The sequence below is a fragment of the Cynocephalus volans genome, chromosome 6 (genome assembly GCF_027409185.1).
Source record: "Cynocephalus volans isolate mCynVol1 chromosome 6, mCynVol1.pri, whole genome shotgun sequence".
NCBI classification, from domain to species: domain Eukaryota; kingdom Metazoa; phylum Chordata; class Mammalia; order Dermoptera; family Cynocephalidae; genus Cynocephalus; species Cynocephalus volans.
In genome coordinates, this window is record NC_084465.1 from 44,481,692 (window position 1) to 44,506,267 (window position 24,576).

The following is a 24,576-nucleotide window of genomic DNA, read 5'->3' on the forward strand; positions in this document are numbered from 1 at the left end:
TATGTATACATGCCTTGACTATTTCATCAAAAAGTATATAATTTTTAAAATTTCTTTTTTATCTTTCAAAATATTTTAACATTTATTTATACATATTTGTGAGTACAGTGCATTGTTTACATATGTACATACACTGCACAGTGATTCACTTAGGGTAGATAGCATGGTTTTGTACCCATTACTCCACCATCTCTCCCCCTCTCTCTCCTGACCACTCACCTCTAGTAACCACTATTCTACTGTCTACTTCTATGATAATCACTTTTATATTTTTTAGATTCCACATATGAGTGATGTCATGAGGTATTTGTCTTTTTGTGCCTGACTTACTTCACTTAACATAATGGCTTCCAGTTCCATCCATGTTGGTGCAAATTATAGGGTATCACCTTTTTTAATAGCTGAGTAGTATTCCATTATGTATATATACCACAGGTTTTTTTATCCATTCATCTGTTGACATAAATTTAGGTTGGTTCAATCTCTCAGCTATTGTGTATAGTGCTGTGATGGACAGGGGAGTACAGGTGTCTTTTTGATATATTGATTTCATTTCCTTTGGGTATATATCTACTAGTGAGGTAGCTGGGTCATAGAGTAAATCTATTTTCAGTTCTCTGAGGAATCTCTATTCTGTTTTCCACAGTGCCTGTACCAATTTATACTCCTACCAGCAATGTAAGAAACATTCATTTTTTTCAGTATCCTTGCTAGCATTTTTGATTTTTTTGTATTGTTGATAATAGCCAGTCTAATTGGAGTGAGATAATATCTCATTATGGTTTTAATTTGTATTTCCTGGAAAATTAATAATGTTGAACATTTTTCATGTGCCTGTTGGCTATTTGTATGTCTTCTTTTGAGAAATGTCTGCTCAGGTTCTTTGCCCATTTTTTTAACTGGGTTATTTGGGGTTTTTTGCTGTTGAGTTGTTTATATTCCTTTTATATTCTGGATATTAGCACCTTGTCTGATGTGTGCTTGGCAAACACTTTCTCCCATTCTGTAGGTTGTCTCTTCATTTTGCTGGTAGTGTCCCTTGCTGTGCAAAAGATTTTAGTTTGATATAGTCCCTTTTATGTATTTTTGTTTCAGTTTCCTGTGTCTTTGTAGTCTTGCTCAAAAAAAAACGCTGCTCACTCCAACTTCACATAGCATTTCCCCTGTTTTCTTCTAGTGGTTTCATAGTTTCAGGTCTTAAATTTAGGTCTTTGATCCATTTTGAGCTGATTGTTGTGTATGGTGAGAGAAGGGGTCTATTTTCAATCTCCTTTTTGTGGTTATCCAGTTTTCTCAACACCATTTGTTGAAAAAGCTGTCCTTTCCCCCTTGTATATTTTTGGCATCTTTGTCAAAAATCAGTTGGTTGTAAAAGTGTGGGTTTATTTCAGAGCTCTATAATCTATAGCATTGGTCAATTTGTCTGCTTTTATGCCAGTACTATACTGTTTTGGTTACTATAGATTTAGAGTATATTTTGAAGTCAGTAAGTATGATGCCTCCAACTTTGTTCTTTTTGTTAAAGATTGCTTTCACTACATGGGGTCTTTTGTGGTTCCATACAAATTTTAAGAATGTTTTGTCTATTTCTGTGAAGAATGTCATTTGATAGGGATTGTGTTGATAGTAGATTGCTTTGGGTAATATGGAATCAAGAAAGTAATCCCATTCACAATAGCTACCAAAAAAAAAATGAAATACTTAGGAGTTAATTTAACCAAGGAGGTGAAAGACATTTACAATAAAGACTATAAAACATTGTTGAAAAAAATTGGAAGAGGACACAAACAAATGGAAATACATCCCATGTTCATGGCTTTGTTGATTTAAATTTTAAAGTAACTTATGTTATGAAATATATCTCATGCTAAAATTCATACATACGTCCGGGCCGAGCCCGTGGCGCACTCGGGAGAGTGCGGCGCAGGGAGCGCAGCGATGCTCCCGCCGCGGGTTCGGATCCTATATAGGAATGGCCGGTGCACTCACTGGTTGAGTGCTGGTCATGAAAAAGACAAAAAATAAATAAATAAATAAATAAAATTTAAATAAATAAATAAATAAAATAAAATTCATACATACGTCCTACATACTCCATGTAGTCAGCCATGCACATCTAGTGGTTCCTTCCTAAACTGATCTTATGTAAAAGAATGTCATTATTTATAACATTTTATTTCTTTAGGAAGAAAACATTTGTTTAGTGCCGGCTGTGGAAAAAATGTTATATTGGGTACTTTAGGGAATAAAAACTAGACATGGGTTCTGCCTTCAAGAACCTGCCTTCTTATATTCTTCTAGTGAGATAGGGAACATAAATAACAATAAATCAGGTAATGAGAGCAACATAGATAGAATTGAGAGTGGAAGAGAGTCATTTTAAAAAGCTTTAGGAAAATGTTGCTGGTTGTTGAGGGATGGATAGAAGGTGTGAAGGTTGTAATGAAGAATACGTAGAGGAGCAACAGGAGGAAAGTCACAAATACAGAAGAACCAAGCAATAGCTGTGACTGTTTCAGTTTGGTTGTAGTTTAGGGCAGTAGTTCTCAGGCTTTGGTGGGCAATGCCGTCACCCTGGAAAACTTGTGTGGAGTTTGTGTAGGGTACGTGGTAGAGGAATAGACAGAGAAAAGAATGAAAAGGTACGTAGCTGGGCATCATAATGTAATGGTTCTTGAATGCCACGTTATGCTTCTTTTATTTATGTTGATAGGAAGGGAAGAACTACTGAAGCATGTAAATCATGGGAATGACCTGATTGAAGCCTTTAGAAAATTAATCTGGTACCAGTGTGTACAGCAGTTAGAGCAAAACAAGGTTGGAACTGGGGAGTTTGTTATAGAGGTTCCTGTGTTCATTCAGTGAAGAGGAAATCAGACCCGGTCCCTTAATCAGGGCAGTGAGAATGGAAAGGAGCAGAACGATTCAAGCAAGGAAGAATCTGGCAACTAATTAGATGTGAGTGTGGTGAAGTGAAGACAGAAGTAATTATGACTCTAAGGTTACAGTTAAATCTGGGCTGTGGGAAGATCCCCAAATCAAGAAGCCAGAGTAAGGTACGTGCTTGAGGGAACTGAAGGTGAGCTGGTGTGTTGCATGCATCCTATCTGTAGTGAGGAGGACATCCTTTTGGGGATGTCCAGCTGGCCATTGAGAATCACACTGAAGGTGAGGAAAAGGACTAAGGCTATAAATATGGATTTGAGGGTTATTGGCAGCTTGGTAGGAGTTGAAGCTATGAGAGTGGATCAGTTTACCAAAGGAAAGCATATAACGAAGAGAAGAAAAATAGAGAAGCCATAACCTCAGTGAATACCTGCATTCTAGAAATAAGGGGATGATGATAAGTCAGCAGAACTTTATAGTATATTCAGAGTGCTAGGAAGAGAAGTAGGGTAGACACCAGGGAGGACTTTCTAGCAGGGACTGATCAGCAGGGTTGAATATTACAGAGGAACATGGAGACTGAAGACAGGGCAGTGGAGGTGTTGGTGATTTTTAATAAGGCAATTCTACTGAAAAGTGAAAACCTAAGCCAGCAGGGGTTAATGATTGTGTCTGTGGTCAGGAACTGGCACCATTGAAAATGGAGTGTTATTTTGCTAAGAAAATTCATACTTCCAATGGACCTGTTAACTGGTATTGGAGACCTGGGAGAAAATCAAGAAAATATTGCTCATCTAACTAAAAGCAATTTCTTTGTGATCTGTCATACAAGTAGTTTAAAGCAATAATGGAGTCCTCCATTCTTCTTTTGTTCATTACTGCAAGTGCATTTACCAGAGACAGAAGTCTCTTAGGGATGTTACCTTAATCCATAGGATTTCATTTTTATTGAGCTCATCTCAGTACATAGAAAAGCTCCTTCAAAGTTCAGCTGTGTATCAAAAAATGAAACATAACAGCAACCAGGTTTTAGTGCTATTATAGATTTTCCTAAAAAGAAAACATTGGGAAAATGATTTCTTGCAATCATTTTAATACTTATAAACCGTTGTAAACCAGTATAACGTGCTAATCACATACAATTTTTCTCAAAGGTGTAATTCCTAATTCAACATCATTAACAGTTAATGGTGGGATATGGTAAAATGCAGCTGTTTTCAACACCTTATATTCTTATTTGTTATTATTACTGTGTAGTATTTCAGGCTTTATCTATACCTGACTTTCTATGGGGCTGTCATAGCAGTTAGTAGCACAGCGCCATGCTAGAGCTTTGTAAACTACACCCTGAGATTCTTGTGGCAGCCTTGCAGAGCTCATATTGTTATTCCCATTGGGCAATGAAAATAGTAAGACTGAAAGAAGTTAAGTAATTTACCAAAGAAGATACACCTATTAATCTTCAGAGTCTGGATCCCAACTTGGTTTTCTGACGCCAAAGCTTGTGCTCTCTGCACTGAGACTGACTCTTACTCCACTCCTTTTCCTTGAATAGTCTGAACATCATGGTGTTCCAGAAACACGGACACTGTGCTACTGGTGCTGAATTGTCAGAATTTTGATGCTTAAAAAGGATCATCTCTCTCTCTAACTGATGGACTAGTTTGGGTCGAGACATCTCTGCTCTGCTCTGAGTGAAAATTTCTTTAAAGTAATGAAGCAGTTGTCTTTTCAGGTTTAAGAAGGCATAGAAAAGCCATTGGGAACAAAAAATAAAAATCACTTGAAGAAAAAGCAAAACTATTTGGAACTGTAATTTCAAATGGCAGTCAGAACTAGATGCAGTGGGTTAAATATGGCTAGGAATTTTCATGAAAAGACTTCTCCTGAAGGCAGAGCAGGTTGTTCTTCTGGTGCTGCCTGCATAGCTTATCCCATTCCACTTGGTAGGAAACTGACTTATGACCGGGAGGGTAGCACAAAGCATGCATGAGGACAGGAGTCCCAAAATATGGTGAAACCTTCATCATTGGTCCAAATCTCTCTTTTCCTCCACAAGGCAGTGAGTGTTTCCATTGAGCAGTGGGGCCAGAAGGTCAAAGCCGCCTCACACTTGAGGGCTGAAGCCCCATCAATTTAACATTATCACTAGGTTTATAAAGCATCAGGAGTTTTAGCAGTCACTCTCACCTTATGCACTACCACAATCAATCTACATATATCACACAAGTTAATTGTTTTATAAAACACTACGGAATTCACAAATGAGAGCCAGTGCTAAATTATCTGAGTCAGTGGAGTAAAGTCATGTAGAATCCATAGCAGTGAATAATCTCAAGATAATTTGTGACTTTGCTGTTAAAAAAAAAATTAATTTGCTTCTGTTTTATTTTCCTTAGGCTACTATTAAAAAATGTTCAACCTTTTCTCTAACATATACATAACCGAAGTAGAGAAAAGAGATATGATTTAGAAACTTTTAATCTACTTGAGGAAATATCAGTTTGGAGTATAAAAATCTTCTGTAAATAAACTACACATAGATAATCCATAGTTAGCCCTGAGGAATTTCTTCTGGTTCATAGTAGTCATGCCAGTGTTTATTTTATTGTGACTATGTCATCTTTGACATAGATGACTCATCATTTTATAAATTTCATCTTTAAATAATCTGTTGTTATTAGCTTTCAGACAATAACTATTCAGAAACAAAAGACTAAATGTTATTTACTCTTAGCAGTTTCAGCATATGGAAATTAGAGTATCTCACAGAGCGTCCCAGCCCTGGCATTGTGCCAGTGTGTTTATTTACTGAATGTTGAATAACTCTCAGAAGATTTCTCTGAATTAACTACTGTAATCAAAGCACAAAAGCAAGATAACTGCTATTTGTAGAGACTCAAAAATCTAAAAAACAAAAAAAAATCACAGAGGCAATAGAAAACATACAAAGCTTCAATGACCCCGTTAACTTAATTCTCCCTAACACACCAAAAATGAGGTCTGTATATTCAGGAAGTTAATATCAGTATTAGGATTGACATTGGCTTTTAACATGATCCCACTAACTTTGTTGGTCATTCAAACTATGCTTTACTAACAAGATGACATCTCAAGAGGGCAACTAGTTTCTTTACAAATAATAAAAGTAGCCAAAAATATATATAACATTTTAAATTCTTTTTCTTTTGCTTTAATTCAGTTAGTGGTAACCTGATAAAAAGTGAACAGATGGATTATAATATTTAAACTAAAAGATTTACAATTATTCCTCAGAAATGGTACATATTAGCCATTTTGCTAACATTTTTGTTTCACATAGACAGTTTCTATCTGACCGAAGTAGTATTAAGAGCTTGAGGAATTCACTAAAATTCAACTTAAAATTTTAGAAAGCATTTCATTTACTTTTCTGAAAGCAAAGTGTTTAAAATGTAATGAAACGTTTATTTTAATTAGAAGAGATATTTTAATTAATCTGATTTGTTTTACATTATATTTTCAGTCTATATGAGTCATGCATATATACAGATGTACAACTATACTACATGATCATAGTTTTCAGGATTTTAAGAGGTTTTGTCTGGATCATTATATGTTCTCTAGACTGAATTAAGAGAACAAATAAGTGCAGTTTTAAAGGTGATTCACAACCATTTCCTCCCCCCATCTTTGACTGCTCTGTTTTGTTGTGCCTAATCTCAATGCCCTTCTCTTTATAAGCTGAGCAGTGCAGCTCTACTTTGGCAAAAGCTCATGAGCTCTGGTCTGGGGTGGATGTGTTACAGCTCAAGCAAGTTTATTGATTCTTGCATATAGTTGATAGCTTTCTAGCGTTACCTCTGAAATGCTGTCTTCCCCCAGGTGTCTGAAAGCTCTTGTTTTCTTCTCCTTCCCTAGGTGGGCACTTGCATTCCCATGGGTGCAACTGGGCAACTTCTGAATCTCTAAGCTCTACTTTATACATTCTTGCCTGAACTCTTACACAGAAGTTTCAGTTGAGTGCAGAATATCTTCCTATAACATGCTATAAGAACCTCAGATAGAATAATCCAAAACTGAACTCATCGTTTCCTAAATTTTCTCTGTACACTGTGATCCCTCTGTTGTTAATGGCATTACCATCTTTCCAGGCAGGTGAGAAATGATGATCATTTCCATACCTTGTTCTTTTCTCAGTTTCCATGTCCACTCCGTAGCCAAGTTGTATCTGATCTAATCTACATTCACACAGTCTCTAGTTTCATTTATTTATTAAATCAATCAACAAACATTTTTTGAGCTTCTTTCTACTTTTGTGCCATGTCTTTGGAGTATGAGGCAGTGTCCTGTTCAAGAAGGTCACACCTAACGAGAGAGAAAGAACTAAATAGACCATCACTGCACAGTATGGTAATTATTAGTTATAAGTACGAACAAGCTGCTGAACTGGGAAAAGGACATAGAAGCTGTCTGGGAGGAAGAGGCACATCAGGGAGGAAGAGGCATATAAGCTTTGTCTGAAAAGATGAAGAACGATCATCTAGGTAAAGAGCAGAAGAAAGCCTTCCAGGAGGTAGAAATAGCAGTGTGTGCAAATGGCCAGAGGTGTGAGAGAGCAAGGTCTTTTCAAGGAAGCACGGGAGTGACTCAGGTACAAGCTGAGGGGTGCTGAGAAATGAAACCAAACAGAGGCACATTTATGAAGGGCCATATATACCATCTGGGAAGTTTGGATTTTTTTCTCAAAGTATATTTCTTTCCTTTTTTCCTATACATGATCATATCTTATGTCAGGACCATTGCAAAAAAAAAAAAAACTCCTGACTGTTATCTTGCTGGCCATGCTCTTGCCTTCCCCCCCTCCTGCCCCCCTCAGATTGTGGCAGAGGTGGCTTCCCCTGTTGCAGTTTAGAACCACTCTTCCTGATTCTTCAGTGGCTGTATTACTCACCAGATGACTCTTACTTCCTGCCACCTCCACTTCTCCTCTTCTGCCAGACACATCCCATGGGTCTGGGTTAGGACAACTATTTTCTCCTCTGAGTTATAAGCTCCTTAAGGTCAGAGTCTATGTCTCATACATCTGGGTAGACTGAGAACACCTTGCCTTGTGCTTAGCACATAGCAGGCCTTTGCGTATCTGTTGTGTTGAGTCAAAGGAGTGCACACATTTCTTTATTTTCCAGTCTTTTATGCACATTGACGTAACCACGTTGCTGTAATAAGCACTGGCTTTCTTGTCACTGTCAGTCAACAAGTGTTCCTTACAGCCCAGTGGCTTGTAACATGCCCTGCTGCTACAAATCAGCAACAGTTTCCAAACAGAGTGGCATAGCTGTGTACAAACCTTAATGTGCAATGTTTGTTTTTTGCTGCAGAAAGTGAAAGAATTCACTTTTCCCTAGGGTAAAAGCAGGCTTAGGAAGCATCTATGCAGGTCCCCTTGCCAAGAATTACACAATTTCCAAGCCTCTGCACTGCATTTTCCTGACAGGTACAGTGAAAAGGGCTTTGAACTAAGAGCCAGTACTAGGATTTGAGTCTCAGCTCCAGCCAACTGGGTGTTTACGGGTAGCATTTCTGGGCCCCCATTTTCCCACCTGTGGAGTTGGGAATTAAACTTATTTTCTAATCTCCTTATAAACTTTATTTATTTTTTCTTTTTTGACCGGTAAGGGGATCGCAACCCTTGGCACGGTGTGGTCCGCGCCACGCTCAGCAAGCGCACCGGCCATCCCTATGTAGGATCCGAACCCACGGCCTCGGCACCACCAGCACCGCACTCTCCTGAGTGAGCCACAGGGCCGGCCCTAAACTTTATTTTTTAACCAGTATTTTCACAGAAGTATACCAGTCAGGTTTCTTGGTTGCGTACAACACAAACCCATTCTGACTTTGTCATTTTTGTCCTAACTAATTTAAGCAGAAAAGGTATTGTTGGGAGGATATTGGATAGCTTACAGAATGGATGGGATGAAAGCCAGGCTTGGGAATTTGTCAGTTAGCAACATAAGCAGCCCTCCACAGGAGCAGAGTGGTGAGGGTGGCACTCGTGTCTCTGCCAATGACCTGTTTCTGTGTCTTCACATCACTCCCTCCAAGTTCATAATTCCAGATGTGGGCAGCTGACTGAGCCCAGGTCAAGTGCTTCTCCCTGGCTGCTGGGGGTGGAGAGAAGAAAAACCTGGACATTTGGCCTGGAGAATAGGCCGTGGAAAAGGGTATTGACTGTCACAGAGACTTATACAGACATGCAAATGTCGCCATGCATGGCGGCACATCCTGCTTCACCAGGTGCACCTTTAAAGCTTCAAGCACCTGGTAGATCCGTTTCTTCCAGAGAAGCCATTTTTGCTGGGGTTTAGATCACTCTTTCCATTATCTTCTATTATACTTAATTTTTTCTTTAGCAACACAGTTCTTTGGATCTTGTTAAGCTCCTGATAGAAATTAAGAACTGCAGCTATGCCTCTGACTACTTGCGGTGTCGTTCCAGGATGAGGAGAAAGGCGGAATGGGGTGGATCACTAATTAAATTCCAGCTCATCATTCACTTTCAGATATATAGCAATAATTTGGGATCAGGAATTATCTCTGGCCACAAACAGCATAGAACAGATTTTGTATATCAAAAACAAAGTTGAGGGCTGGTCAGTTAGCTTGGTTGGTTAGAGCGTGGTGCTGATAACACCAAGGTCCAGGATTGAATCCCTGTACTGGACCCCGCGCACGCGCGCGCACAACAACAAAAAAACAGTTGAGAAAAGTGATATCTATAAAAGACCATTTAAAGAACATTCTATCTATTCAAGACTCCATGTTATCTAAGTTTTTATCACTGGAATAAATTAGATCTCTAGCAGATTAATAGACTATATATCACCTTAGTCTCTTGCAGAACAATATTCACCAAATTTCCAGCAACTTGAATTCTGCTTCTGCTTTTTGGGGGAGACCTGCTGTGGGTGTTGTCCCTTATGGTCCTCCGAGTATCCAGTTCTAGACCCCATGTCAGAAATACCCTGTGGAAATTTAATCAGAGAAAAACTGAACTTCCCTCAAGACTTGGACTTGTCCTCTCATAGGAGAGCTGTGTAAGGAGCATGTTCTCTTCTTCACTTGGCTCCAGATAGCTAGGAGCCAGGTGTGCTATCCACACGACTGCCTTGGCCCTTGTAGTTGTCACTTTTATTTATCTTCTCTTATTCCTGGTTGTTTTGTAAACCTTCTCACTCTCATTTTGAAAGAAGGGGGAAGTGGAGAGAGACAGTTAAAAAGGGGCTGAATGCCAGATAGCCACGCAAGCGAACAGAGGTCACCTCAGCAGAGGAACAGCTACATACACTGTAGCAGAAGGGCTGGCAATGGATATCAGATACCTTGTCATCCCAGATCCTCCTAACCAAAGACAGTCTGGTCTACCATGGTGCCTGCCTGCTCAGCTGGTCTAAATATGGTTTAAAACAATGTCAACAACAATAAAGACATTTATAACTCTCCCCTCATGTATTTATATGAACTGTTTTATCTCCTACATAAAAATAGCATGTGGGACAGCTACTAGAGAGAACACAAGTAAATAATGAGACATCAGTCATTAACGTCATCCATCCACTGTGGATATTGTGAATACCGTGAGTTGCTAACTATCCAAATTATATTCAAGTATTTCATCACCTGCTTAATCAAGCTGCAAAATAAGGAGTTAGACCACTTCAACTCCAGTGATTTGATTATGTGATAAAGAGACTAGTGCATAAACATCAATCCTGGGAAATTAATTCATGAAAATTAGCTGAAGATACCCCCAGAGGCCTGTTTGGTATCTATTTTTGCATAAAATGTTGAACTAACTACTTACTGAGGGTGTCGTAGGAGGACTAGAATGATTATGCATGATTCTGTAGTTATCTAGAGAGAATCATGAAGAGGCTATGAAGTGACCTGAAAATGAATTCTGATTAAAGCTAAGTCTTGAACAGGAAAATTGCTTTGAAATGATGAAAGTTAAAATTGTTGGTAATGAAGGAAAACACTTGTCCTAGCATGAGGCCTTTAGAAGAGAATCTCATTTTGAATCTGTTGTAAAGCATATGGCTTTACTTTTCAATTGCGAGATGTTGCATTGTATGAACCTATCACATTATCTCAACTTTGAAATTCAGTGGAGGATTAGGAGAATGTTCTAGGTAAAAATCTGGCAGAGGATGTCATGGGTAAAGATCTACCATCAGAAGAGGGAAGTCTCCAGCATCCTTTAGAGCCAGCTCAGATGAATCTGCTCATGAAGCCTTCCCAAGGCTTGGCCACAACCTCTGCTCCCAGGGCTCTTGGCTCCTTTGAATGGCTAGCATTTGGGGCTGTATTTCGATATTTTATTTAAACATCTGTCTTTTGCACAAGATCATGAGGTCCTAAAGGGCAAGGATTGTGTTTAATATCTTCTGCTCATGTCTCCAGTATCTAGCAGGGTTAGATCTAGAGTTCCACCTAGGATTGAGCCCGTAACTCTGATTATATTTATTCTCTTTGGCAAATATTTGCCTTTGCATGTACTTAAAGATGTTAATACTATATCTAAAATTTTGGTGGGGGGTGGGGCAGGTATATTTCAGAATTCAGACTTTTTGGTTGTTGAAAATGTTATATCAGCATCTATAAACAGCCTCTATGTATAAGCATAATATTCCCAGCAGGTTCCTAAAATCAAGCACATTAATATTTCTGCAGCCAAAATTGTGAATTGGCACACTATATAGGATGAAGACTAATTTCATAACAGCTCAGATCAGGTCAGATTTTGCCACAAGAGGGTTACAAACAACTTTAACTTTTTTGGAGCTCTTTGGATTTTGGATCTACCAGTAAGGTACTGTGGACCTGAATGACATTTTCAGGAAGGAAGGAGTTCTCATGTAAAGGAAATATTCCTAAGGGCAAGGACTCTGACCCTTGTCAGCTCAGGGAGGAGGAAAAGAACAATGCTGGGTTTTCCTGCATGGTGACATGTTTGCAGAACTGTAACTGCTGCTAGGGTCCTGCAGGAAGATGGTGATACCAGAGGTAGCAATGGAGGTGGTTCATTGTCCACAAAGAAAGCTTTACCTTTGTTGCCACCACTGCCTCTGTGCCTTATACCTTATCTGCTGCTCCCTCTGCTTTGTTCTAACCTATTTCTCCATCCTTCCAGAGCCTCCCTTCCCCCTCATCCATTCCTATCTATCATCTAATCATCTATCTCTTTATCTATCTCTTTCTCTCTTTATAATTTTTTTTCTGCTTACCAAAGCTTAGATCTTAGTGGTTTTGATGCTTTTCTTGTTTTCCTTCGGAGCAATTCACTTCATTCCCTTAAATGACCATAGCTTTGCTCTTATCAGTTTGTCTTTGAGTAGATACCAGTCAGTACCTAAATGGACCCGTTCTCTGTACATGCTTTTGTTTATCAGGAATTGTGTTAATCTGTTCAGCGCTGTGCAGATAAGCATCTGGGGAATGTGTAAGTGGGTGATAGGCCAATACTGTTTTCTTTATTAACCTTGTCTACTGTATCCAAAAATGTTGATGAAAAATTAAAATCTGGATATGTTAATCCATGTTTAAAAATAAAATAGCATCATTTCTATTCCTGTCTTCTTTAAAAATATCTTTTTGATAATTTTCTTTAAACAGTGCAATTGCTCATTTTTCCATGTAGCGTTTGTTTTTGCCTGCCTTTATTTCAAATTCTGTTTGATTTCCTTAGACTGTGCATCTGTTTTTGCCATATCTATAAGAAAGCTCGTTTTTATGCTGTCTGTGAAAGGAATTATTTTTCTGTCTCCCATAGTCTCTCAGGTTGTTTTTAAAGATGTGCCTTTAGTATTGTTGTTGTTGAAGTGTCATGTTGAGCAAAAAATGGAGATCAGATGGTGGGATCAGCAAGGCATGGTATCTCTGCACCGTTGTGACACTTCCTGAGATCAGAGCAGAGGCTGCGAGTGACATTCATTTTCTCTTCAGTGAATTCGCTTTATGTACCTCTCCTTGCCCTGGTCTTAGCAGTGGTTACAAGGACAGCATCCCCCTTTGTGGCACCACAATCCAGAAAGAATTGGAGCAGTTTGTCAGTGCAGCACCAAGGAAGTGTTTTCTAGACCTCTGTGAGTGAATTGATATTGATTGTGTATTCTGGAAAATTTTAGTGTGGGGAGAGAACAAACAGCCGGAGTGATGATCAGTTACCCACATAACCACCTGGGACCCATCCCAGGAGACTGGGATCAGTTGTGATAAGCTGCTCTCTTCCCTATTATCCTTCACTTATCTTGGAGGTAAATGATAGTCACCAGAGGCAACCCAAACCAATTTTATGTGCCTTTGTAATATACGAAAACAAATTTTTAAGACAATGCAATAAATGCAAAATTTTTAAGTCTATGCAATGTATGTGTATGTGTTTTAAATTCCATATTGTACCTTTTAAAAATTCTTTTGAGACTGTATCCCAGTTCTTTGGTAGTAGGTTACTGTCAATCCATTGTGGCACATCATCAGTGATTATGGAGGCCCTCATGTTGCTTAATATTGTTTTTTAAAGAATTACTGATGTTTCTCTTAAGGTAGGTTAGAATTTCCCTGATGCCCAGATCATAAAATTCAGATTTTCGGACTTAAGCTTTTCTCCTTAATCAATTTACTCATTCAACTTGTTTATTGCTGACAGGTAGTTGCCAATCTTGCACAAAACACTATGCTAACTTCTAATATAGAAAATGTAACTAGCCTCTACCCTCAGAGATATTATAGAGCAGTGTTTGACAAACAATGGCTCTCAGGACAAATACAGCTTGCTGCTTTTCTTTGCAAATAAAGTTTTATTGGAACAAATCAATTTGCTCACATATTGTCTGTGGCTGCTTTGTGCTGCAAGGACAGAGCAGAGTAACTGCAATGGAGACCATATGGACTGCAAGCCTAAACTATTTACTCTCTGACCCTTTACAGAAAAAGTGTGCTGACCTTTTCTGTTCTACCTATGGACGTATAGATTATTAAATAATATCATAGGAGAAGCAGTACACTATAGTGAGAGCAGCATTAATTTTGAGCCATGCCTGTTTCAAATCCTGCTTCTGTCACTTACTGTCCATATGACCTTCAGCACAATATATAGTACCTCTGAGCCTCAGCTTCCTTTTCTGCAAAATGGAAATACTAGCATCTACACTGCAGATTTAACATAAGGAGTAAGAGAGATGTATATGTAAAGGATTCAGAATATAGCAATAGTCAGTAAATACTCTCTGTGTCAAAAAAATGAGATGTCACATAGGTAGGATGACCTTATATCATAGAGCCATCTTGGTTTATACATATTGTCCCAGTATAATTATTAATAACTCCCTCAAATGTCCCAGTTTTTAGATAATAAATTGCATGGTCACACTGTGCTTAGGCAACTTCATATATGTTCATTTGTAATCATCTCATTTTAAAAAATGAGATATCAAATTTATTTAAAAACTAAGTTTTATTTAGAACTTATTTTAAAACTGTAAGTACTATGATAAGACAGTAAATTGTATTGGTCATTGCCGACCTAATCACAGAAATGTTTTGGCTCTCATATTATTAAACTTTTTCTCTCTAAGCAAGATACATTTATTAACCCAATAGAAATGTTTCCCAATTCTCATGAGGGAGACTTAGAAGTAAGTAAACCTGTGAGAAAAAAGTTGGTTTTTTAATGTGACAGCCTTGCAGTGGGTGGTCCAATGAGGAATGGGTCATACTTTTGGTGAAATAGGGGTGAATCTGTGGGGAGGAGAACTATGAGAGAACTGAGCTGGGAAGGATGTGGCCACCATTGTGCTCATTTTGCTCATTTGAATTAGGTATTGGGGACTGACCCATTGTTTCTCCCTTTTAAGCAAGGACCTGAAGGTGGGAATCTGTTGCTTTGCCTCCCACGGATTTGTCACCCCTTTTCCCCTGGATGACGGAGCCGCCAAAGATTACTCAAAGCCTATCTCTTTTGAGCAGTGAGAAGCCCCAGAAAGGTGTTAATATCCCAGGACCCTCAAGCATGAGGCATCCTTCCATTTGGGAAATTAACCATAAATTGGGGTTTTCTTCCTGCATTTTTTCTCCAGACCAAGAAGTTACAGGAAGAGACATAGGTGGGGTTTTGCTAAGTACAGTTTAACAAGTTTAACAATAGAAGCTGGTAACCTTCAGTAAGTCAAGTAAGGTGACCTTCTGTAATGCAATTTGCAACAAAGGCTTGATTTTAATAAACATTCTCTTCTCACCACAATTTCCCAGGATCTTTACATATCAATCAGTAACTTGTCTGTCTTTAAGCCAGCAACCTTGCTGTGTTACAATTCTTATCTTGCAACAGAGACTCAATAGCCTGGGGAAAATTTCCTGTCCTTTGCAAGTTCAATATTTGAAACTGCAAGACTTTGGAAAACCAGTCCCTGTGAAGTACATTTGCTTTATGAATCCTCCGCATGAATCAGTAGCAGGCAAGTCATGGTCTAAGAGGGGTCATTAACCCAGCACTCACCACCAGCCTCATACATTCTGAGAGAAAACACTGGATTATAGCTGTATAACCTGCTGGTTCCAAAGGTGGGAGGTCAAGGAGAGAAGGGTTGTGCTATGTTTCTTTTTTATTTATTTATTTATTATTTTGTGACTAGACAGTCTGGGGATCTGAATCCTTAACCTTGCTGCTACAAGGTGGCACTCTAACTAACTGAGCCAACTGGCCAGCTACATTTCCTTTTTATATGTTTAACTCAAATATATTGGTTTCTTTTCTTTTTTAAAAACCTGATGTTGGAGAGATCCATCACCAGGCCTTGAGTCCTTGATTCATAGTCACTTCCTTCCAAATTCATCTTCATGTTTCCTCAGTGCTCTACTCTAAGGGCCTCCCTGTTCCACAAATGGACATGTATTGGAGTGGCAGGGAAGAACTCCATGGAAGAGTTGGGACTGAGTTGGGTCTTACAGGAGAGTCCCAGGGGTATGAGGAAGAGGATTACAAACTGAGAGGACAGCCATAATCAGAAGCATGCACACATATATGGCAGGTACTGCTGGGAGAGAGCTACGGACTGTGATTGTGAAGAACCTTTGGTGTCAGATTGGAAAGCTGACATTTCTCCAAGCATTGAGAAATCAGTATTTATCTTAAAACAACATTCTTCAAGTCTGGATATTATCCCAGTTTGATCTGACATTCAAACATAATCACAGGTCATTTAATATTGTAGAATAAATATCAGCTGACTTTGTTTATGTGAAAATTTCTCTCTTCTTAGTTGCTAAGTAAATGTACCAAAGACAGATTTTATTTGCTAATAGTGCAGATAAAGTGTGTTTGTTTTTCTTATTTAGAAAACATTTTGATCATATTAACTTATAAGTTTTGTGCTTCATCTCATTTCTCACATTTGCTCCCACTAAGTCTTCTTTCTTCCTTACCTTCTTTTGTTTTTCCCTTTATCACACCTCAGGACTCCTTTGCCTTTGTCCTTATCTTGCCCTTGCAAGCCCTTCCCTCAAGAGAGAGTGTCCTGAAGCCAAGAAATGGAGGCTTGTTTTGTAGACTGCAGGCATATGGAAAAGGTTGGAGGGACCCAGCACCGCATGCACCTGTCCCTCTGGCACCTGAAGGAAAGCCTGGGCTCATGAAGACTGTGTCTGTCAGATGGAAAATAACTTCTCAGAGGAACCAATTCGATCAAAGATGGGCAATTCAGTGTAAATGTAGTCCATGTGGTTTCTTGGCTTTGTATAGACAAAACAAACCCATTGACTGATATCACTGATCACTTTCCAGCCAGTAATTTTGGTGTTTCCTAGGGCAGAGATCTATAAAGTAGGGAGCAGGAATATTCAGGTGGCGTGTACAATAATTTATTGGATGCACAAAAAAATATTAGAATTTCTATTTGTATCTAGAAGGTAAGAATTCTAATTTACTAACATTTGATTTTATGGATTGTTAATAATATATATGTAATTTTTAAATATGTAAATAATGGGAGTGAATTATCAATTTTTTGATGATGGGGTACACAATCAAAACGGTTTGGTGACTACTATTCTAGATCATTGATTCCCAATCTTTGGGCTCAGTGTCACCCAACTTTCCCCTAGGGGCAATCGAATTATAGTAAGAGGCCTATTAAGGGACCTGTTTTCTCATTTAGTAGATACTAAAAATACAGTAATCTGCTAAGAGTTTGCAATGGTTTATTTAATATGTTTTTGTTGTGTTTTGTTGGGTCCGCCGCCGGCCGACCCAAACAGCCCTAGCCTCGTTCCTTGGTGGGCGAGCGAATTGCCCAGATTCCTCTTTCCCTCCAGTCCCTGTTGGGAGGAGACAGGGGAACCGTGAAGAGAGGTGAGCACAGCCGCTGTCCCCAACCATCCCGTTAAAGGACACTCAGGCGCAGCGGGGGTTCTGTCGAGCAGTTCCGTTTATTATCACACAAGAACTTGCTTTTAAAGGCAAATGGGGAAGGGAGGTTTTTTTACATCCTCCAATCAGCTTAAAGGTTATGAGAGCATGCATTCTGTCTCAATACCTAGCTATTACAATCATGCAGGGTTCATGAGCGTAGAAGTGCGTATTTGGCCAATAAGGGCTAAGGCAAGGTTCCCGCAGACACTCCCACCCTACTTCCTCCCGGCGCCATCTCAGGCGGCCACATTAATACGCCCTTGTGGGCCCATAATGGTGCCGCTTGTAATATCACTTAAGGTGGCATTAGTTTTTAAGGCCCGACATCTCCCCCTTTTTGTTTTAATAAGGCAGCTGGAGGCGGCTAACCTTCCCAGCCTCGCCTCCATTCCCTCTGGTGGCTGTGCCTGTCTTAGGTTGTTTCCCTCTGGAAATCTTACCCGTCATTGACTATCCAGCCAAGCGGGGGCAGGGCGGAGCCTTACAGTTTGGTGTTGATTTTTTAAAGGGCCATATTGACCCAAGGGCTGTCAGGGCTTTCATTATGGGCCACCTCCTCTACCACCTGGGTGAGCATTACGAGAGAAGTGGTGTTGCACCTTATAAGGGACACAACCTGGCGAATGGCGTAAGGCCCCAAGATGATTAAGACAAGGAAAATGGGTAGGGGGCCCGCCAGGGAGGACAGCAGGGTGGTGAGCCATGGGGAACTTGAAAACCAGCTTTGGAACCAATTACTATTGGCTTCTCGCTCTTTTTTTGCACTTTTCTAGCCCTTCTCTAAGCTTAGCTAGGGAATCTTTGACCACTCGACAGTGTTTTAAAATTTATTGTTTAAGTGGAGGAGAAGTGATGGACTAACAGGTACAAAACTATGCTTTCTGCCCTAAGAGAATCATTGTACATTATATGCATGTATTGAAACAACACATTGTACCACACAAAAATAAATATAAATAAAATTGGGGAAAAAGTTTAAAAAATAAATAAAATTTACTGCAGAGGTAGATTCCTTTTGCTGGAAAAATATTGTGAATCCATTGAAGGATACAGTTACACATGGAGCACAAATGAGGAAGGAGAGGGAAGAATCACATTCCAGTAAGATGTTGGAAGAGTTGCATATGTTTAAACATCTCTTTCTGTTTGTGCTCACACATGCGCTTTCAATGACAAAAATGTTTCTTTAACGTCAATGTGTTTCTTTGTTCCCCTATTTTGAGTGAGCATTGGGACATCTCATGGACCTGACTTCCAGCACAGTGTTCCTTTTCATTCATGTGTCCATTAGTTTGCTAAGGGCTACCATACCAAAATACCACTGACTGCATGGCTTAAACAACAGACATTTATTTTTTCATAACTCTGAGGGCTGGAAGTCTAAAATCAAGAGGTCAGCTTTTTTTGGTTGTTGATTTTTTGTTTTGTTTTTGGTGGCTGGCTGGCATAGAAATTGAACCCCGGCCCTTAGTGTTATCAGCACCATACTCTATCCAACTGAGCTAACCAGCCAGCCAGGTTTGGTTTTTTTTACCTGCTTGTTGTGTCTTCACATGGTCTTTCCTCTGTGGCCACACGTGTCTCTCTCTGTGTGTCCTAATCTCCTCTTCTTATAAGGACAATAAATCTGGTTGGATTAGAGCCCAACCTAACATCTCCCCTCTAAAGGCCCTGTCTCCAAATACAGTCACACCCTGCAGTACTAAGGGTTAGGGCTTCAACATATAAATTTGGGGGAGGGGGGACAATTCAGCCCATAACAATGCACACTTCCTTTTGATGAATCTAGTTTTTTCAAGAAATTATGGGGGACCTAGAAGTATTGAGAAGCATTATGATTAGGGTAACCATATCGTGATTTGTCCAGGACTATCTTGTTTTATTCTTACTTCTGAATGAATTAAAATAGTGTACCCTGTTTCAGAAATGTCTCATTTGGATGACAATTATATGGTGATCCTGATATAGAGGTTCTAGAGCCAGAGTTCATGTATTTGAGTCTCAGCTCAAAAAATATATTGCTATACTAGGTTTCCTCAAGTATGATGTGAGAAAATAATAGTACCTACCTCGTGGGTTGTTGTGAGAATTAAGTGAGTCAGCGTGTGTAAGTCATTTGGATCACTGCCCTGCATACAGTAAGCCCTGAGTGTAAAGCTGAGTAGGCAAAGAGGAGCAGGAGGAGGATTATATTTGTCAGGTGTGAAAGTTAATTTTGTGTCAACTTGGTTGGGCCATGGTGTCCAGATCTTTGGTCAAACATTATTCTGGATGTTCCTGTGAGGGTCTTTGTGGATGAGATTTACATTTAAATCAGTGGACTTTCAGTAAAGCAGATTGCCCTCTGTAGTGTGGATTGGCCACATCCAATCACCTGAAGGCCCGAATAGAATAACAAGCTTCCCCTGAGCAAGAGGGAATGTGCCAGCAAACTGTCTTCAGACCTCATCTGCAACACTGCCTCTCCTTGCTTTGGACTCGAACTGCGACCCTTTCCTGAGTCTCTACAGATGCTGGGCTTGCCAAGCCTTCACAATCACAGGGGCTAATTCCTTAAAATAAATCTCTTTCTCTCTATGTACACATCCTGTTGTTTCAGTTTCTCTAGAACCTTAACTAATACAACAGGTGTGGAAGCTAAAGCCGTACCTGAAGTATAATGTATAATTTTTTAAAAGTTCATATATTTCTGAATTTTTATCTCCTATGTTCATTATACCCTCTGCATGTCTGTAGACATATCAATAAAAAAAATGATAAGACAGTTAAGAGAGTGAATAGGAGCGCTCTCTGATAATCTCAGTATTAAAAAAAAAAAAAAAAAAAAAAAAAACCCGGAATTTTGCATTCTCATACCATGCATTAAAACAATATTGATATTAGCTGATAGAATTTTTACCATCATTATTCATAATTGTGAAGATGAATTATTTTTGGGGGGAAGTTAGAGGAATGTTTTATTCCAAACATTAATAAATGTTTGGAATAAAAGAATCATAAGATTGGTTTTGGTAAAATAAGTGTGATTGAAAAAAAAACAAACCGGAATTGAATCACTTTGTTTAAAACTGAGCTCCATAACTAAGCAAGCAAGCAAATATATTAGCAAATCACTTTTATGAAAAAAGTTAAACATCTTGGAAAAGCAAATAAAGGCTTTAGGTACAACTGAGTAGCAGCTATCAAATCTAAAAAGGGTTATCGTGGAGAGAATGGAGACCAGCTGTTCTCTAATTCAAGTGAGCCCAGATGAGAACAAAACTAGATAAAAACTGCCGTATGGCAGACCATTTAGGTCTACAGAATTATTTCCTGGCAGTTAATATGGTTGCAATGGTTACTTAGGATGCTCTGGAATATATCAAGGGATATCTTATAGTTGGTTAGGTTCACCTTTCTTGATGTGAAACTAAGTGAAAGTACAGATCTGGATTCCTCAATTGTGTTGATCAGCAGAATCACCTGGGGTGGGGCTTTAAAAAAAAATCATAGGCTGCTTTTCTGCAAAGTGATAAGGAGTGAAGAATAAAAGCAAGGTGCAAAAGAGAAAATATAGAATGCTACCTTTGGTGTAAGAAAAAAGAGAAAATAAGAATTTGTATGTTTGCTTATTTGCTTTTTTTCCTTGAAAAAGAAACACAACAAGGATAAACCAGACTAATGAAATTAGTTACCTATTGGAGGTGGAGTGGGAGTTGGGAATGGGCCTTGTCTGTGTAAACTTTTTGTATAAGTTTCCTATTGTTTCTGTAATAAATTATCACAAATTTAGTGCCTTAAAACAACACAAATTTATTGTTTTACCGTTCTGGAGGTGAGAAGTCCAGCATGGATCTCACTGGACTAAAATTAAGGTGTCAAGAGGCTGCATTCCTTCTGAAGGCTCCAGGGGATAATCCATTTCTTTGCCTTTTCTAGCTTTTAGAGGTCACCCACATTCTTTGGCTCATGGCCCTTTTCTCCATCTTCAAAGCCAGCAGTATAAGATCTTCAGATCTCTCTAAATCTGACCTTTCTTCCTTCTTTCACATTTAATTCTGATTAAATTTGTGTCGATGAGATAACATCTTAAGGTCAACTGTTTAGCAACCTTAATTCCCCTTTGCCCTCCCTGTAATAGAACAAATTCACAGCTTCTGGCAATTAGGATGTAGACATCTTGGGGGGTAGGGGAGGGCATTCTTCTGCCTACCACACCTTTTAAAATGATTTTGACTTTTGAACCATGTAAATATTTTTATACAATAGTTCAAAAAAAGTATCTGTGTACACACATATGAGAAAGGAATGAATACAGCAAATGTAAATCACTGGCAACTTTGGGTAGCTGTTGTGAGGCTGCCGCACAGAAAAGGAACCAGAACACCCAATTGAGAATTTAAAAGAGGGGTTTGATTGGCCGGCCGGCGACTGTTTCTCCAAGAAAGTCTTGGAAGGAAGCAGCCCTGAGTTTAATTTTAAGGGGTCTTTTAAAGGCACATAGTCACACAGGCAAAAAATCATATAGTCACGCAGTTACAATTATCATATAGTTACACACATACACACATACCCTCCTGGCATGAGGAGGGGATTTGGGGAGGCCTAGCGCAAGCTGATAACAGAAGCTGAAAGAAACCAGTCAATCACTTAGGGACAGCAAAAACTTTCACAGGGCAGTTTCCTCCTTAGGTTGTCTAGATACATCCAGATAACAGCTCTTGGTGTTATCAGTGAGGGAGGGACAGCATAGGCGGGAAACAGCAAAGGCAGGCAGAACTTAAAATTTTTCTAAGTACAGGACAATTTTTAACCTTCAATTTTCACCACAGGTGTTGGGGGGCTTTCAAACAAGAACACTTTTCAAACAGTAAAAATGGCATAAGCTAAATCAATCTACCTCATCACATAGTTAGAGCTGGGTTTTGTACTACACTTTCAAATTTTCTATAGGTTTGATTTTCAAAATAACAAGTTGAAGAAATGATCCTTTATTGGGCCCATGGGCTTCTTACTACCCTCTGGACTTATTTTGTTTGTATGTCAAGTTGTTCTTATTGTTTTCTTTTCTTCTTCTATTTTTTTTTTTACAATGTGTTTCTGGTTGTCTTTTTGGAAGTCTCTCCCTGACATCCAGCTCCTGCTTTGAGTCTCTGGGCAATGTGAGTTTTTGAATGCATATGATAGTAAACAGAAGTGCTTCAATGAAAGCAGTGTTTTATGTTCATCTCTATGGAGGTTCAATTTACAAGAAAAACATTTGAAAATAAAACGGTAAATAAAATGGATGTGTAGTATCTGGTTTATAGATGGCATTCAATAAATATGTGCTATACACGAGTTCATTTTGTAAACTTCTAATTACCTTTAAAATATTGCTTGATGCTAATAACAACAACAAAAGACACAGATCTCCAGGCCCTACCTCAGGCCTGCTGAAGGGAAATCTCTGAGGATAAGGCCCTGATCTGCATTTTAAACAAGTTTGCCATGTGCTTGTATTCACTGAGGTTGGTTTCTTTAAGGAGACTTAAGATATTTATGGCTCTTGCCCTGCCTCTAGGCTCAGCCTGAAGTCCTCTGGGAAAAGTTCCCTCCTCCTGCCTCCTCTTCCATCCTGGCAGATCTCTGCTCATCTCTGCTGATGGGAGTGCTTTACCATCTGTCATGATCTTTATACTTCCTTCTTTTCCTTTGCTTCCCAGGCTACCTTGTGTGGCTTTCCCTTGATTTTCCAACTCTCTCCATGAGTACTAGTTCTCTGTTGTTCAGCGTGCTCTCCATGGGCACAGCCCCGCCCAGTCTTAACCTAACCGTTGCTGCTTATCCAGTAGATGGGACAATATTTTTTGCAAAATATGTTTTTTTCAAGTCTCTATGATTTTTCCATAAAAGAAAATCTCTCTCAGATACCAGGAACTCTGTAGGAAATTCTGAGAATGTAAACCAGATTTGTGTTTCCTGAGTGTAGTGGATTGAATTATGTCCCCCCAAAACTCACTGAAGCTTGAATTGTGTCCCCCAGGTTTTATGTATTAGAAACTTGGTCCCCACTGTGACTGTTAAGAGGGTGGGAAATCCTATTATGGTAATTGAAAGGTGAAGCCTTGAAGAGGTGATTGGATTTTAGGATCATGAAGTAGTGAATGGATTAAACATGGTGGTCAGGGGCGTGGTTCTGAGGGCTTTAAAAGAAAAGGAGAGTCTGTCTTTCACTCTCTCTGTTTCCACCATCTTGCAGTGTGAGATTTCTGGGTCAGTGCTGACACCACCAGATGGACTTTGGACTTCCCAGACTCAGAAACTGGCTAGGTTTAGGCCTGGAATCCTCACAGTGCCAATTGTCTAGCTCTTAATCCTCTTCATGACACCAGTTGTCTAGCTACATGACCACGCCAGTTGTCGGACTCTTTTACCTGCCAGTAATCCTGCACAAACTGGGCCGATTGTTGCACTAGGGCTGGGTCTGGAGCCCACAGACCCCTCAAGCCCATTCACAGACTACATCACAAACCCTTCACACACCAGGCTGGGTCACCAGACCCCTTCACACAGGTCTATGAGCTAGATAACTGGCCAAAAGGTCCTTGGAAGCCATAGGTTCTCTCCCCAAAAGCATGGCTGTTCTCTCCCTCTCTCTCTCTCTCTCTCTCCCCCTCCTCTCTTCCTGTCCCTCCTTCCCTCTGCCTCCTTCTCCCTCTCTCTCTGAAGAACACAAAAATAGCAACAAAACTAAAAACATACGTTGGCATGCATGTGCACTAACCACACACACACACACACACACACACACAATTTTCTTATAAAGGATGCTGAACCACACCCAACTGGACCTGAGGCGAGGGCCCTGACCAAACTATTCTATTTTCCCAACAGAAACTGTAAGCAATAAATTTTGCTTCCTTTATAAATCACCCAGTTTCAAGTATTTTGTTATAAGCAACAGGAACAGACTAATACACTGGGTCCATGCAAACAGGCTGTTGAGTGTAATGGATAAGGCTGTGGATTCTAGAGTCAGACTGTTCAGCACTAAAGACAGACTTGACCACTTGGAAGCTATATGACTTTTGGCAAGTCATTAGCCAGTCTGGACTTGGTCTTTTCATCTGTAAAATGGAGGTCATAACAGAACCTAACTCAAATGTTTTTTGTGAGGATTAAAGGAATTTACACATATAAAGCACCTAGAAAAAATACTACACGAGTGCTTACTATTTTTAATCCTTATCAACTTTCCATGGAATGTCAAACCTGGATCAAAT

At 39.4% G+C, this 24,576-nt stretch overlaps 1 protein-coding gene across 7 annotated transcripts in view; it reads left to right on the forward strand.

Moving 5' to 3' along the window:
• Nucleotides 1–24,576, forward strand: part of IMMP2L (inner mitochondrial membrane peptidase subunit 2) — an 896,337-nt gene that overhangs the window by 870,829 nt on the left and 932 nt on the right. The window lies entirely within an intron of this gene.